Raw genomic sequence first — 17,078 nt, 5'->3', positions numbered from 1 at the left:
CCCTACAGGTGATGCCTTTTGTCACCAGAAAGCTTACTTAGAAAGAGGAACTTGTTGTTGGTAGTTACCAGCCACCACCACCCCCATCTTCAAGCTTCCCACCTTAAAAGATTCCATTACTCAATTAAGACAACCTCTAGCACAAGAAAGAAGGCAGCTTATTCACTAAGACTGGAAAGGGGAACTTAGTCTTTTAGTCAACCATCATTTTTCCAACTTTTTTTTTCTTTTTTTCTTTTTAGGGCAATGAGGGTTAAGTGACTTGCCAAGGGTGACACAGCTAGTAAGTGTTAAGTGTCTGAGGCCGGATTTGAACTCAGGTACTCCTGACTCCAGGGCTGGTGCTCTATCCACTGCACCACCTAGCTACCCCTTTTTTTTCCAACTTCTAGAAAGAATACTTTGCCTTTAAATGTCTTGCCAGCGGCGGAACGTGCGCGCTTTCTCAGTACCTCCACCGCTGCTGCCTCCTCCTCCTCCTCCTCCTCCTCCTCCTCCTCCTCCTCCTCCTCCTCCTCCTCCTCCTCCTCCTCCTCCTCCTCCTCCCCCTCCCCCTCTCCCTCACCATCACCACCACCATCATCATCTTCCTCCTCCTCCTCTTCCTCCTCCTCCTCCTCCTCCTCCTCCTCCTCCCGCTCCTGCCGCTGCTGCTTCTCCCCCCCCCCCGCCCCCGTTCCCTTGGAGCGGACCATCCTGGTGCCTCTTTTGTGAAGCGGCGGCTGAGGAGACCCCCGGACTCGCCATGGCCGACGAAAAGCCGAAGGAAAGAGTCAAGACTGAAAACAAGGACCACATTAATTTGAAGGTGGCAGCGCAAGATGGTTCGGTGGTGCAATTTAAGATTAAGAGGCACACCCCACTTAGTAAACTACTGAAAGCCTATTGTCAACGACAGGGTTTGTCAATGAGGCAGGTCAGATTCCGATTGGATGGGCAACCAATCAATGAAACAGACACACCTGCGCAGTTGGAAATGGAGGATGAAGATACAATGGATGTTTTCCATCAGACAGACGGGTGGTGTTTACTAAAAAAGAGAACCTGTAACTCTACTCCAGAACTGTGCTCCCAAGGAAAACAATACATTCACAATTAGAAAACCAAGATTTGGTTCATCCACATCCTGACTACTGCAATATAGTTTTCTCTCTTTTTGATTCCCTTCCCCCATTCCTTTATTGTACATAAAGTAACTGGTGTATGTGCACAGGCATAATGGTTATTTTTTTTTAACTAAATGGCCGATGGTATGTTTTGATCAACATCAAATGGAGATGAGGAGGGGAAAAAACAAACTGGTTCTGTGAAAATATCCCTTTTCTCCATTAGTGGCATTCTCATTCAACTTTTATCTTTATATTCCAGTAAGTTATTTTGCTCTCACTGTTTAACAAAAAAAAAAAAAAAACACACACACAAAAATCCTTGCATACCTTATTTGATTGGATAATTTCAATGTTTTTCTTTTATCATTGTAAAACCAAGGATGATTTTATAACTTTTTTGTACGTAGCTGTTACATGTAGGGCAATCTCTATCTCTTCAGTAGGGATAAATCACTATAAAGAAATTGATCCTAGATAGTTTTCCCTTCAAGTCAAACATCTTGTTGTTTAAATAAACTTCGTTTAAAATTTTTTAAAAAGTCTTGCCATCCTATGATTATTTTATTCCTACAAAATGTATTACTTACTTTAAATTATCTCCTACTAAATGATAAAGTCTTATCAATTCTACTTATTCACCAAATCTACAGACAACCCAGATGTAAAAGAATATCCGTGGGGGCAGCTAGGTGGCACAGTGGATAGAGCATGGGCCCTGGAGTCAGGAGTACCTGAGTTCAAATGTAACCTCAGACACTTAACACTTACTAGCTCTGTGACCCTGGGCAAGTCACTTAACCCCAATTGCCTCACCAAAAAAAAAAAAAAAAAGAATATCCATGTTAGTCTGGTTTAGCTTTTATGGCTAGTTTTTACTTAAGAAGGGAGATTAGTCATATAATCCAACAACTAAAAATAAATTAAAATAATTAATATTGATTTCCTTTTCATAGTATAAGATTGGATTTGAACTGAGGTCTTTCAGAATCCAGCACAGTAGTCTATCCACTGTGCCACCTATCTGAGATCTCCCTTTGGATGTCCAATATGCATCTCAAATCTCAAAGAAAACTCATTACATTTTCCCCATAACCCATCTTTCCTCTAATTTTCCATGTTTCTAGTGATGGCATCAATATCTTGGTGCTATCTTTGATACACCCCCTTCTGTCACTCCCTTTCCCAATTCCTTTTCAGTTGCCAACTCTTGTTCATTCTACTTCTTACATCAACTCCCTGCTCATTACTCTCATAATTGTGGGAGCTCATCACCTCCCACTTGAAATATTACAATGGCCTACTAATTAACCTACCCATTTCTGTTCTCCATTCTAACACATTCTGCACACAGTTCCAAAAGTGATCATTTAAAAACACAATTCTAACTAAATCACTTCCCCTCTCAAAGAATTTTCAGAGATGTTCTCTGTTGCCTGCAAGACAAAATATAAAATTTTGATGCAGACATTAGAACCCTCCATAATATGACTACTACCTATCTTTATGGTCTTATTTAAAATTGCTTCCCTTCAGGCACCCTTGTTCTATTCAAATTATCTTGCTAGCATTTATTATACACAAAATTTCATATCCTTCTCCATGCCTTTATGCAAACTGCCCTTTATAATTATCTCCCCCCTTAGTTTAGTTCTACCTCTTGGACTTTCTTCAATGCTCAGTTCAAATATCTCTGCCTTTCTGGTCCAGCCTATGGTCAGTACTCACTTCCTCTTTAAATTTGTATATAATATCCATATTTCCTTATCTGTGTAATGTTGCACACTCCAAGTAGAATATAAGTAAGTTCCTTGAGGACAGGAATTATTTGGGGAGGAGAGAGAGGGGAAGAGATATTTATATGGATGGTATTTACTATAGTGCTTTGTATGGTGTGAACAACCAATGAATTACCTTGAAATGGGGAGATTATATTATGTTGAAATAATTTAGGGGCATTTGTTTCTTATGGGAACAGAGAGCCCACTTAATAATACACAATATTTATGTATAGCTGCATATACAAAATCTGACATTGCTAGCACACCAGTAATAAAATAAACTCAGTTTGAGGTTCCACTTTATGGGAACAATAAGAACATAAGAACATTTTTGAAAGTTTAGAGTGTTTGAAGATTTGTGTTGGAAGATTTTCCCTGCAGTTTCTTCCTTAGAAACAAGGAGAAAACAATGGTTCTATAACCAGTGGGAACAGAATTTAGTTCTTTCCAAGCCTAGGTGATATTTCATATTCACATTCTTTTTTAAGAGCACATGCGATTTTGAAAAATAAAATTCCATATAGATAAAATGTGTGTGTGTGTGTGTGTGTGTGTGTGTGTGTGTGTGTGTGTGTGTGTGTGTAGGGAGAAGGTTATTTGGAGAAATTTTTAAAATGACTTTTTAATCAGAAATGGCTCTGGAAGGGTAAATTCAAAGCCTTTGCATCCACACAAATATAAATATATTGAGGTTGTATTCAAATGCATATATTCATCCTAAAATGTGCATTTTTCTTATTAGCATACATTTGTATTCCAAGTCGATACAATCTAAGTGTAAAAGGTAGAAGGGTGTACTAAAACATTCTTTCCAAAGATAATCTTCAACAAAATGTCATGTATGCAGTTCATTGGGAAAGAAGAGGTATGGCTGCCTAACACTGCACACATGGATGTGTGTGCCATTTTTCTCTTTAAAAATGTGGCTCATGCTGAGGTCACTTAAGTGAGCTATAAATTGCCTTCTAGGTGGAGATTACTGGCTTCTTCATGCCCTAGAAAAAGTTCTAGCTTCAAAATTCTGTTTAAACTGGTAGGAGTCATTGGTAATACATAGGTTTAATGTTTCCTAGGAAGAATGAATGGGAAAAACATTACCCTTAAATATACTTTGCAAAATAACAAGTTGGATGGCAAGAAAAGTCATAAAATTGAAAGCATGGTGAATACACTGAGTAAAATTGACTTTAATGTTCACCAAGGATGTTATTTGTATTTAGCCTTAAATTAGAAAGAAAAATTAACCATCACCTTCCATACCAATAATACATTTTAAGCAATTTGTGTTTTTAATATTTTTATACCTACACAGATTTCGTACTTCTACTCGCAAATAAACATTTGCAAGGATTGTTACCCAGAAGTCATCTGAAATGTGGAATGATAAGTAAAAAGAATACCTTCAATTCATGTATTTCAGCAATTTTATGTGACCTTTCCTTTTGAATTGATGAAAGTGTTTCTTAGCTTATGGTATTGTGCCCTGGAAAATTGGGTATTTTAAAAATATTTTACTGGTCTTGATCTTCAAGTTGTTTATCAAACCAGGCCATCTGTTCCTCTAAAAATCTCTTCTCCAATAATGAAGACTAAAACACTATTTATATAGATGAAAAAAGACTATTTTATTCTTTTACATTTCTTATAAACTCAAAAGAATTAATAAAAAAGATGTGGCATTCATTTTTTTAATTTAACACTTATTAAGTACTTGCTATGTTACAGCACTGAAATGTGAATACTTTACTATTTCTGAATTGAATCACTTCAAAAACAGGAATGTCATCTATTATAGAAATAAAATGTTACCACAGCATATTTTTCTTATATAAGATTAAATACATACATATACACACTCAACATGACAGTCTTACAAAGTAATACATATTGACTACCCTCAAAACATTTTTAGTGTGACATCCTCCCTAAAGGCCAATAAAATTATGGACAATAAAAATATTCATTCAATGACCTTTTAATGAATCTGTGATTTCATCAATGTAGAGCAGAGACAGCCTGCTCTGGTGAGTAAAATGCTGAACTCAGAAGCAGAAAGACCTTGGTTTGAACCCCATCTCAGACTCTTAGTAGCCATGTGTACATGTGCAAGTAACTTCACCACTCTGAATCTCCTTATCTTCGACTGCAAAATAAAGGAGGTGGACCCATTATCTTCCAAGGTACCTTCCAATTCTAAATGCATGATCCTATAGCAGCACTCTCTTCAATGATGTATTTTGATATATTTTGCAACCCATCTATGCCCTTGCATATTATGCAACCCTTTTCCATGTCATTCCATACCTCCTCCCCTATGTTATGGAGGTATCCTTGTAATTCTCTTGATACCATGTGGGTACAATGGAAGCTCAGAAACAAAGAATTAATTGTAACATTTTAACATGAATTCATTTAACTAAGATGTTTGGAGTACCTACTATATTCACTAGAGATGGCCCTAGGGATATATAATTAAGATTAAAAAGATAACTAAGACCTAGACTGCCTTTGGGACACTAAAATCCCCACTGACCAGGATCACAATCCCTCTATACCTTAGGAGACATTTAGCAGATTGCATTGGCCAAAATAATTTCTCACTGGGGCAATAAGCCAGGTGATAAACTAACCCAAAGTCAGCTTGGCTGATCTTCAGCCCATATTCAAAACATGGCTTTGGCTTTAAATTTACCCTTTCAGACCCATTATTGAATAAAAAGTCATTTTAAAAAGATCACAAAATAACTGTTCTCCCTACACACACACACACAAACATACATATTATATCTATATAGGATTTTATTTTTTCAAAATTTCATGTGCTCTTTGTAAAAGAATATGAATATAATATATTTCCTAGGCTTGTGAAGAAATAATGATGCTCCCACTGCTTATAGAACCGTTGTTTTCAACTTGTGTTCTGCCAGCACTGACTTAGAAAGTCCAGATCCATAATATACCAAGATGACTACAATGAGTCTATGACCTCATTGGATCAAGATCGTCTTCCAACAATGCAGATCCCAAACCCTCCATGCCTGCTCAAACTGGGCATGTATTGTCCATATTCCCCCAAAAGTTCACCACAAGGGTCATGCCAAAACAAAGGACGACTTCCTTGTTTTCAACTACCATTGAAAAGGGAGGAAGTACTTTGGCTGTCCACCTGTCATTTCTTATCCTTTCCATGAGACCAGTCCATTTTTTTCTTCTTATCATACCATTACTTGATGAAAATCTTTGCTCCTAATTTGGAACCATGCCCAAAAGGCTATAAAACTATGCATACCCTTTGACCAAGCAATACCACTACTAGGTCTATATCCCAAAGACATCATAAAAAAGGGAAAAGGACCCACATGTACAAAAATATTTATAGGTGCTCTTTTTGTGGTAACAAAGAATTGGAAATTCTTTAAGTAAAATATGGATTAGGGGCAGCTAGGTGGTGCAGTGGATAGAGCACTGGCCCTGGAGTCAGGAGGACCTGAGTTCAAATCCAGCCTCAGACACTTGACACTTACTAGCTGTGTGACCCTGGGCAAGTCACTTAACCCCAATTGCTCCACAAAAACCAAACAAACAAAATCGTATAGTAACATTTAAAAGTAAAGACAAATGTAGCATATATGGGGAAAATATGGATTAAACTCCAACTCAAATAAAAATGTAAAAGGGGATTAATAGGGAAAAATTCATTCTCACTAAGATATAAATAACTAAAAATGCTTAATGGCAATTTTTCATTCCTAGAGCAATCTACATTTTAGCAAGAGAATACTCCTCTACTCAAGTGGATGATGGAAAGTACACTAGCCTTTAGTAGACTTACCTTGATTCTAGTGATATACTCTGATCCTGGCTTTGCCACTAACTAGCTTTGTGGCCTTAGGTAAATCCCTTCACCTCTTTGTGACTCAGTTTCCTCACCTGTACAATGAGATGAGTGAACTCTTGGCATGACTCCAAAAGTCTTTTCAGACTCCAAAATTAAATGCTTCTAGTGCATAATTTCAATAGTCCTCTAGTTACCCATCTGGTTTTTACCCAGGAATATCTGGATTCACATCTCCCCTTAGATAGTCACTAAAATGAGGGGACTCTCTTGTATTTTTCATCAGCAAATTGAAGGAGTTAACTCTGATAGTCTCTAAGGTCCCATCCAGCTCTAAATTGATCATCCTTGTGAGGAAACGAGTTCTCATCATGAATCCATCCTAAATTCAATAAACATGTAATTTAACCTCTGATTATCTTCATTTCCTCAACTACAACATCAATACTAATAATAATATCTACCCTAATTATCTCATAGTTGATATTAAAATTCTTTTTAAATTTCAATATATTAGAATTATCTTCACCAATCAGAGAAATACACTGATAAAACTGCACAACCATTTCAGTTATTTTTAAAATATAATTATAGGATCACATTATTTAATGTATTCATAGGAGGAAAAAGCATGAAATGTCTTACACATCTTATTGATTAAGATGAATTAACTAGATTATAAGCTCTTTGAGGAGAGGGAACATTCCTTATTTGGGGGTATAGCCCCAGTAGCAATTGGCAAAGGTTCTGGCAAACCAATCCTGTTAAACAAACATTTATTAAGCATATACCAAATGTTGGGGCAGACTTTTAGGATACAAGAACAAACCAAAACAATCCCTACGTCCAGTGATCTTGCACTAGGCAGCACACAGTAAATGTCTATTGATTTTTTTTTTAAATCAGACACTGAATAACGGCATGCTATTCCATCCCAAACCCAATGATTCTGTGTTCATTCACTTTCCCTCTTGCCCCCATTCTCATGTGCTTTTGTAGATAAAAATAATGATATAGGAGAGGTGTGTTACAGATGCAGCTGGGTACTTTGGGATTCAACTTGAATAGTAATTATCTGATTAGGAAGATAGCTTCCTAGTCTGTAAACATTTCATCACTCAGCTTTTGCTAAAAGGACAACTCAAAAGACTCAGGGTTAGAATTTAGTAAGATTTAAAAGCAACATCAACATTCTGTACTCTCAGTGTATTTCAGAAAAGCCATAATCTGGGAGGGAAATTGTTATACTTCCTCACAATGTTGGGCCTTGAGATTTCATTAACACAACCTTTCAAAAAATGAATGATGTTGGGGCCGCTAGATGGCGCAGTGGATAGAGCACCAGACCTGGAGTCAGGAGAACCTGAGTTCAAATCCGGCCTCAGACACTTAACACTTACTAGCTGTGTGACCCTGGGCAAGTCACTTAACCCCAATTTCCTCACCAAAAACCAAAAATGAATGATAACACTGATGATCGGTGGAGCTGTGATCTGTTCCATTTGTTCTGGAAAACAATTTAGAAGAATGTTTTAAAAAAAGTTACAAAATGGTTCTTTGACTGAGATACCACACCACTACACATATACCCCACAAAGAGGACAAAGACAACAAGTTCTCATATACACTAAAAATTATTCACATAATACAGTATTCCCTTCCACATTGTGACTTTTCCCATCATGGTTCCAATAATTGGTGGGTCAGCATAAGAAATTAAATGGGATTTTGGGAGGAGTTTTGCAGAAGCTGCAGGTGACACACAAAGGCTAGTAGATGACGCAGAAAAAACTTAGAAACTTAGGAATACATAAAATATATGTATAGTATTATATAATATCAGCCCAAATTTTACACTCAGGTACTGTAAACACTCCAAAGAAGAAAAAGAAAATAAATCAGACTTCTCTGTTCCAAGAAATTTTACATGGATTTTCTAGATCATGGGGGCACTGGGTTTCTAACCCCCATGATGTAGAAGGAATAGCTGTATTTTTTTTGGTAATGACAAAGAAATTGAAAGAAATTAATTGTTCACTAATGGAGGACTGGCTACACAAAATGTAAGGCATTAATATAATGGAATATCATTGTATCACAAGAAATGATGACTATGAATAATTTAGGGAAATATATGAAGGCATATGAATTGATGCAGAAACACAATTAGAAAAAATATATGCGTATAACTACAACATTGTAAATAGAAAGAACAATAAAACAAACTGAATTTTGTGTAAGTCTAAGGACCAAACTTAGCTCTGGGGAAGAAATGTGAAAATTCACCTCCTTCCTTTTATTGAAAAAGTGGTAAAAAATGAATATGGAATGTTGAGTACACTTTCAGGCAAGTTCAATGTGTTGCTTGGATTTTTTGAACTTTTAAAAAAATCTGTTGAAATGAAAGGCTTATCATATAAATGAAAAGGAATAACTCAGAAAAGAATGTGACATAAAAGCAAAAATAACAATAATATATTTGAATAATAAAAATTTTATTTGTCCCAACCATATTTACCAAAGCCACCTTTTCTCTCTCAAATTTCGCCCACTTTAACTGCTTCTCACTTCACTAATTAAAAACACAAAGGTAGTACTTGTAGCAGACTCATTTAGACTATTTGCCAACCCAGATATAACATTTAAAGTAAATTAAGGGAAGGAATAGAGAACTCAATCTGAAAGTTGGTAAACACAATTTCTGAATCCATCACATTTTTCAATGGTTCATTTCAAATCCCAGTTACTATCATTATGAACAAAAAGAGTAACCACCCCAACACACACACAGACACACACACACACTTTATATACATTTCATAACACTACATCTCTCTAGCAGAATATACTTAATAAGCATCCCTTAGACGTAGTGTCAAAGTGAGTTGAGATTGAACTTCTTCAGCCACTTATTTAGCTACAGAGGCTTCAGTTCAGTGCTATATGTCATTGGTTCCCTTCAAGCACAATGGATGAACAATAACAACAATATTTAGCTATGTGACACTTAAGTCACTTAACATTTCTGAACCTCAATTTTTCCCATCAGTAGCATGGGGATTAAATGTGTGTGTGTGGCAATTGGAGTTAAGTGACTTGCCCAGGGTCACACAGCTAGTAAGTATCAAATGTCTGAAGCCGGATTTGAACTCAGGTCCTCCTCAATCCAGGGCCAGTGCTCTATCCACTGTGCTAGCTAGTTGCCCCATGGGGATAATATTCATACCTAATCTAATAGGGTTGTTTTGGGGCTCAAATGAAATAATTTATCTAAAGTTTCCTGAAACCTTAAAGTATCATTTAATTGGCAATGATTTTTCCAATGTTTTGTAATACTAGGCTCTTCTTTAATTTACCTCTTGTGCAAATCAATTTGACTCTCAAGAGCAGTATTTCATGCCATCATGGTAATCACTTAATTTCAATTCAATTCAACGAGCTTCTTAAAAATTATTCTTAACATTCGTGAAAAAAAACCAAAATAGTTGAATTCTAAATTGTCTTTATCCCTCCTGCCCCTTCCCCACCTATTAAGAAGGCAAGAAATGTGATCTTGCTGAATATATGTGAAATCATGCAAAAATATTTCAATATTAACCATTCAACCAGCTTTTAAAAGGACCTACTATGAACCAGGCATTGATCTAGTTAATAAAGAAATAAAGACTGAAATGAAAATAGCCCATGAGGGGCTTGCATGCCCACATTTTACAACTCATTTTCTCCAAGCAAAGGAAATCCAGATTCAATCATAAGGAGTTCTGTTTATGAATTTCCTTCTTCTATATGTTAGAATAATACACATAGAATGTAATATGTTAAAATAATGTTATTCCTCTAAGACTAAGAGCTAAAGTTTAAAGTGGATAATGAATAAATATTAGAGCTCAGTTAGTAATCAAAAGGTATTCAAGTGAAAAAAAAAAAGATAGCAATCTTCTAAAAGGGTTAAGTACAAGATTTCAGGAGAATCTCCCAAATTCATTTTCACAGGTTACTGTTTAAATGAGCATTTGCAAAAAACACTCTCCTCATTTACATTAAGCTGGTCTATGATAAGTAATAACCAATGATGACTCAGGACATGTGTCTTAAGTTCTTGCTTCTCAAAAGTTACTTGGGCGGCATTGGTTTCACACTTCAATTGTAGTTTTGATGGCCTTCAGCTTTTAAAAAGACCTGATGTGGGGGCAGCTAGGTGGCGCAGTGCACACTTGACACTTACTAGTTGTGTGACCCTGGGCAAGTCACTTAACCCCCATTGCCCCACAAAAAACAAACAAACAAACAAACAACAACAACAGACCTGATATAAGGCTTCTAGTTTTAAATTTGTCTTGAAATAGAAAGGGGAAAAAAAAGCCCAGAAAAAAAAAGAAACAGAAAGGCCTCTAAAAATAAAGAAATAAATAACAAATAAACAAACAAACAAATGAATTAATGAAAAAATAAATAAATGGATGAATAAATAAATGAATGAATGAACAAATAAATAAATGAGTGAATGAATAAATAAATGGATAAACAGATAGATAGATAGATAGATGGATAGATAGATGAATAGCTAAATAAAGGATTTTTTTTAGATAAAAAAGAAATAGAAAGCCTTCAGGAATTGAACCTAAGGAGCATTTATTAAAGTATTATGGGATGTGCTAGGAGCTGAGTACACAAAGGCATAATAAGGAACGAGGACGAATAGTGGGTAAAAGTAACTAGACTTAAAATATCTTACAGAATGATTTAAAAACTTGTCCTAAATTCTCTTCACTGATACCCATAGATAAAACCTCTCAAAGATACTGATGTGTAAAATTCTAACATCTCTGATAGCAGGTTTCCATTCAGGTGAAATATCACTGGATACTTTTTAAATTATTATTTTACTTTCCAAATTTTGAGGTTTTAGATTTAAAAGAAAGAATGATTTCTGTTTTAATTTATGGTTGAAAATACTCATTCATAGAGAGGTATCAGAAACTCTTCACAAGTTACAAATTATACAATTATACAATTTGTCTGTGTTCTTAAATCCTCCAAGTAAGCATCTCCAAGTAAGCGAGATATTTTTTTCTTTGTGGTAGGCAACCCTATATACCCATGATAATGTGTTTATATAATCCTAGGAAATCAATGAAGAAGCTAATTGAGATGATTACAACTTCAATAAAGTAGCAGGATACAAAATAAATCCACCAAAATCACCAACATTTCTACACAGCACTAACAAAACTTAGGAAAAAGAATAATAAGAGAAATTTCATTCAAAATAACTACAAAATGCATAAACTATCTGAGTGTTAGCCTACCAAAGATTTATATTAATTTGTATAACTCCAAACACTCTTTACAGATAGAGAGAAAAGTATTTAAAAAGTAGAGAGAGACTATTCATGGTTAATCCCTAAAGTCATCCAATATAATAAAAATGCTAATAGCACGTAAATTAATTTAAAGATTTTTATACTATAACAATTAATTACTGAGAGGGTACTTTATAGAATTAGACAAAACAATAAGAAAGTTCATATGAAGGAACAAAAGGTCTAGAATCTCAAGGGAAAGAGTGCAAAAGAGTACAAATGAAGAGGGTTTAGCATTACCATACTCCTTTACAAGAAACCCAACAATGTAAATTACTAGATAGAAGACCTTTTTTTTTAAAGAATTACTGGAAAAACTGGAAAACATTTTAGCAGAAATTAGTGTTAGACTAGCATTTTATACCATATACTAAATAAGCTCTAAATCATGCATAAATTAATATCAAAGATAACATAATTTATAATATGCAGTTAATGATCAATGATGAAGCATAACTCTGGGATGCATTTCTATGGTGGATTTGCTGAACTTTCCATATAATAAAAAGGGTCAACTCAGATCCTTCAATTCTATAAATCTTCCTTCTTCTCTTCCTTCTCCTCATTATTATCTACCTCCTGAAATCTTTGAGCCTATTTGAAAAGGAACTGCCCTTGAACTTATCATGCTTGGAGGTGAGGAAGGTTTGGACCAAACAAAAGCTGCTACTTACACTCTTAAGTGTGTTCTCTGTTGTAGCATGTTGAATATTTTCAACCCTTGGTCCTCATACCACATTTGTATGCCTCAACGCACTCCCATTATAGTGTCCAGAGTGACTACTACCCCAATTCTTGGTAATGTTGGGAGAAAAAATACACACACACACACACACACACACACACACACACACACACACACACGAAGGGATAATAGTTACCACTAATGTCGACCTTAAAGATATGAAAATACTATATGCTATCTTTTTTGATCATCTTCATTTTACATATTAGGAAACTAGAGCCAAAAAAAATTGTGAGTTGCCCAGAATCACCTACATTAAAGATGCCGTTACATTTTAATTTGTTTCAGAATATTTGGCAATTCTTTAGGTTGCACACAGCCCATAGAACGTGTGTTTCGTGCCTCAACTCCCTTGAGCTTATCTGGAGAGCACAAACTCAAATAACAACAACTCACACCAGCATACTATTTATATTTATAAAGGACCTTCTTCACAAGAACTCTGAGAGATAGCTAGGGCAAGCATTACTATCCCCATTTTTCAGATGAAGAAACTGAGGCTCAAATTATGTAACTTCTCTACCTAAGGAGTATCCAAGCCCATAAATATACCAGACTACCTGATTCTAGGTCTAGAACTCTTTCTACTGAACTATCCAGCCTTGTTATTCTCTGGCTATTAATATCTTTTACAAATCCATTGGCATTCAGCATTCTATGGCTGAAGGGATGCTGCCCACATGAATTCTAAATGCTGTCTTAGTATATCAACTGAAGCAGCCTTTTTCATATGGTTATTGAGTCATTCCAAAATAAGAAATACTCAAGACATCAGAATAACCAGACCTCCAAGGACAGTAGGAGGTTGAGTAGAAATTATGCTAATTTTGAGGAAAAACTGTGATTATTAGTGCGATAAAGATTACTCCTGTTCCCCAAAGCCAAACATTTCAACTTCATAAAGTTACAAATTGAAAATGGCTTAAAAGATTGGGCTCATGTTTCTGTAACTGCATATTAAAAATAAAGTCTTCCACCAGAAAGCATTCCATCTAGAAATCTCAACAATAATCCATTAGCCTTGTAATAAGTTTGTTTTCTTTTCTTTTCATGGAAGAAGCGCTTTCCTGCTTTGAAGTCCCAATATCCTTAGTGGTACCCACTTCCTGCAAAGATTTCTGTCTAAATCCTCTTAATGAATAAGGTGCTCATATCCTTTGTTCTGCATAATCTCATAGAAAATCAGAACCAATCATGAGTCTGACATGATTAAGGCCCTTCCCTTTTCAACCAGACTGCCAGGTGTTTCAATATATCAAGCAGGTAGAGTCTTTCCTCTCTCTGGAATCTAGTAATATTTCATCCTTGCATATCCTCAGTGGGAAGCAAGACCTTGGCAATCCTTTAAGAGTCAGAGAGATACCAACAAACAATGGGAAAAGCAAAGCAGAAAGAAGACATATACCCAGAGAAACTGAATGGGATTCCTCTGGCCTGACAGGAAAAGAAGTCTTCTTTCTTTCCTTCTTCCACACCACCCCCAGGCATTTAGTTCCCTTGCATTATTTCACAACTCCTGCAAAAGTTTCTCTTCCCAGGTGCCACTGGCTTAAAATATTCTCCCTTTATTTTTCATGAACAGGAGTTTCCAACCTGGGAAAATATGCTCCCCAGGGGATATAAGATGATTAATGATTATTGGGAATATTTAGTAAATAATATAATATCCTTAAGATATCATCAAACTGGTAGTGTTAATGAAAAATACATTTAATAACTCTGGGGTACTGAAAAATGTTGTTCCGTACTAAAGATTTCTTCACAAAAAAATCTATTACCTTAAAGTATGGCATGCTCTATAATTTATTTCCTTTCATATTTTATATCAAATAGGAGCTATTGAAAGGTGTTCCTAAAAGTCAAGGGATACAGGGACCAAAAAAAAGGTTGGAAATACTTGTCCTGGAACATTTTCCATACTAGACTTAAAATGAGAAAACTTGGGTTTAAATCCCAGCTCTGCTTATTACCCATGTGACTTTGAGTAAATCACTTAAATTTTTTGCCTTAGTTTCCTCATCTATAATATGAAAGAGTTTACTAGCTGACTTCTAAGGTCCATTTCAACTCTAAGCTTATATTGTATCTCCTTTGCCCCTATTATAACTCATATGCACCTTTGGCCCCATCATAGTATCCCTTTCATTATACTTCACGTGTACATGTGGGATCCCTCCTCAAGTGTAAGAGCTATTATTTTTTATCCTTGTGCCTCCAGTTCTTAACACCATACCTTTGTAAAGAATTAATTGTTATTTGAGGTTTTTATGCCTCAGTGCGCACTGGCCTGGGGCTCCGCAAAAAACAAGGTGCTGTACCCACTGGTTGTAGCCGTTGCCATGGCGCTGGCACCTCACATCATCACCACTCACAGATGCCTACATGGGCCTGGCAAAATTATAATGATTGGAAGCCTAGTGAGGGCAGTCATGTGACTGTCAGAGAGGCCGTCCAATTGGCTGGGGACTGTGTGGAGTGTGTAGGGAGGAAGGTAGTTTTTTTTTTTTCTTTCTGGCATTCTGGCTGGAAGCTGGAAGGTGACAGGAGCTCTGTTGTGTATTCTCAGCTGATTCCTGGGCAGTGGTGTTTTTTCAGGTTAGATAATTTCCCTTTCCCCATTTTATTTCCTTTCCCTTGATCCTACTGATCATGTTTGTGGTTTTTTTTTTAAGTTCGTTCCTGTTAAAATAAATCCTGTTCTGTTTTGAGGGAGGCTGCCATTCTCCTTCCTTGCCCCAATATTGCAGCTATCCACTTAGCTAACACTCCCCAATTACAAATTGGTCCCCACGCCTTGAATACAATAAAAGCTCAGTAAGACAATTTCTAGTAATTCTGAGGATACAGGTAGGCAGGCAGACAGACAGACAGACAGAGAGAATAGACATATAAATAGATACATAAATAGAAATTGATGGATGGATAGATAGATAAATAGATAGTTGATAGATAGATGATAGGTAGGTAGATAGATAGATACATAGATAGATAAGTAGATGGTTGATAGTTGATAGATGATAGGTGGATGGATGGATGGATGGATGGATGGATGGATGGATGGATGGATGGATGGATGGATGGATGGATGGATAGATGGGTAGATAATACATAGATAGATAGACAAATAAGAAACAAATGTTTCTATAATTGTCTGCCAAATCAAATCAAATCCATTTTTAAGTTTCTTTAATATATGAGAATGACTATTCATATTATCATTTAAAATAGAAGCTCTCTTTTTTTGTTTTTGGAGACTTTAAATGAACATTTGTTCACAAAATTTCCCCTTGACTTCCCAAGCCTGAATCCCCCTGCCCTTCCTCCATAGTCCCCAAACCCAAGGAGCTTTGCCCTTCAGGTTGACTTTTGCTGCCACAGCAAAAAAGAAAGAAAGAAAGAAACCCTGTGTTTATGATTAAATATTGGATTGACAGGGTTGATTTTTTTTAACTGATATCTGGTTACAAGGCACTCTTCTGATGTGATAGAATGTTGATAGAATGTGATATAGGTTCCTATATAATTTGTTTTTGGAAAAGTGAATAAAACTCTTGATGCCCTTAAAAAAATCTTCTAAAGAACCAAATGGAACAAAACAAAGCCTCTAGTCCTGCTTGGAAATACCAATGATTTAATTAAATTTCTAACACCAGATGTTATTTTCCATTATCGCAGAGGTATGGTGTTACTCCTAATGCCACAGAGAGGTCACTGGACTTAATAATGGTTAGCTAGACACTAGCATGCAGAGGCAGGGGTATCAGCAGAGGGTGTAAGGACCAACCTGACTTATTTACCCAATGTACAGACACAGAGTTCCAGTTTTTTCTTTCCTCAGAACCACTAAAGTTTGGCACATTGCCTATTCACCAGCTATTAAACCTTGAACAATGCTAATAACCGGTGATCATATGACACTTTAAGATTTGCACAGCAAACAGCATGCATTATCACATTTGTTCCTCATCACAACCCGGTGACAGGTATTATAATCATCTTACAGAGAGTAAAACTGGGGTCAGAGAGGTCACGTGACTTACTCATCTTCACAAGGTGAGCAATAAAGGGAATATTAGAACCCAGGTCTTTCCTGACTCCAGGTTGAGCACTCTTTGCCTCATTATGTAGACACTAAGGAAATACTTGTCTTTCTGTCCCAGGTTAGAGGAAGCATTAATTATTTAGCTATCTGTGGAACCTTCCTCTGTATAGACATTTTCTCACTGATACCATTCAATTTCAATATTA

At 36.0% G+C, this 17,078-nt stretch overlaps 1 pseudogene; it reads left to right on the top strand.

Moving 5' to 3' along the window:
- Window positions 1–745: 745 nt before the first annotated feature.
- On the top strand, window positions 746–1,034 carry LOC122750883 (annotated as a pseudogene).
- Window positions 1,035–17,078: the final 16,044 nt, after the last annotated feature.

Source organism: Dromiciops gliroides, chromosome 3 (genome assembly GCF_019393635.1).
Source record: "Dromiciops gliroides isolate mDroGli1 chromosome 3, mDroGli1.pri, whole genome shotgun sequence".
NCBI classification, from domain to species: Eukaryota; Metazoa; Chordata; class Mammalia; order Microbiotheria; family Microbiotheriidae; genus Dromiciops; species Dromiciops gliroides.
This window is presented reverse-complemented; position numbering and strand designations above follow the sequence as displayed.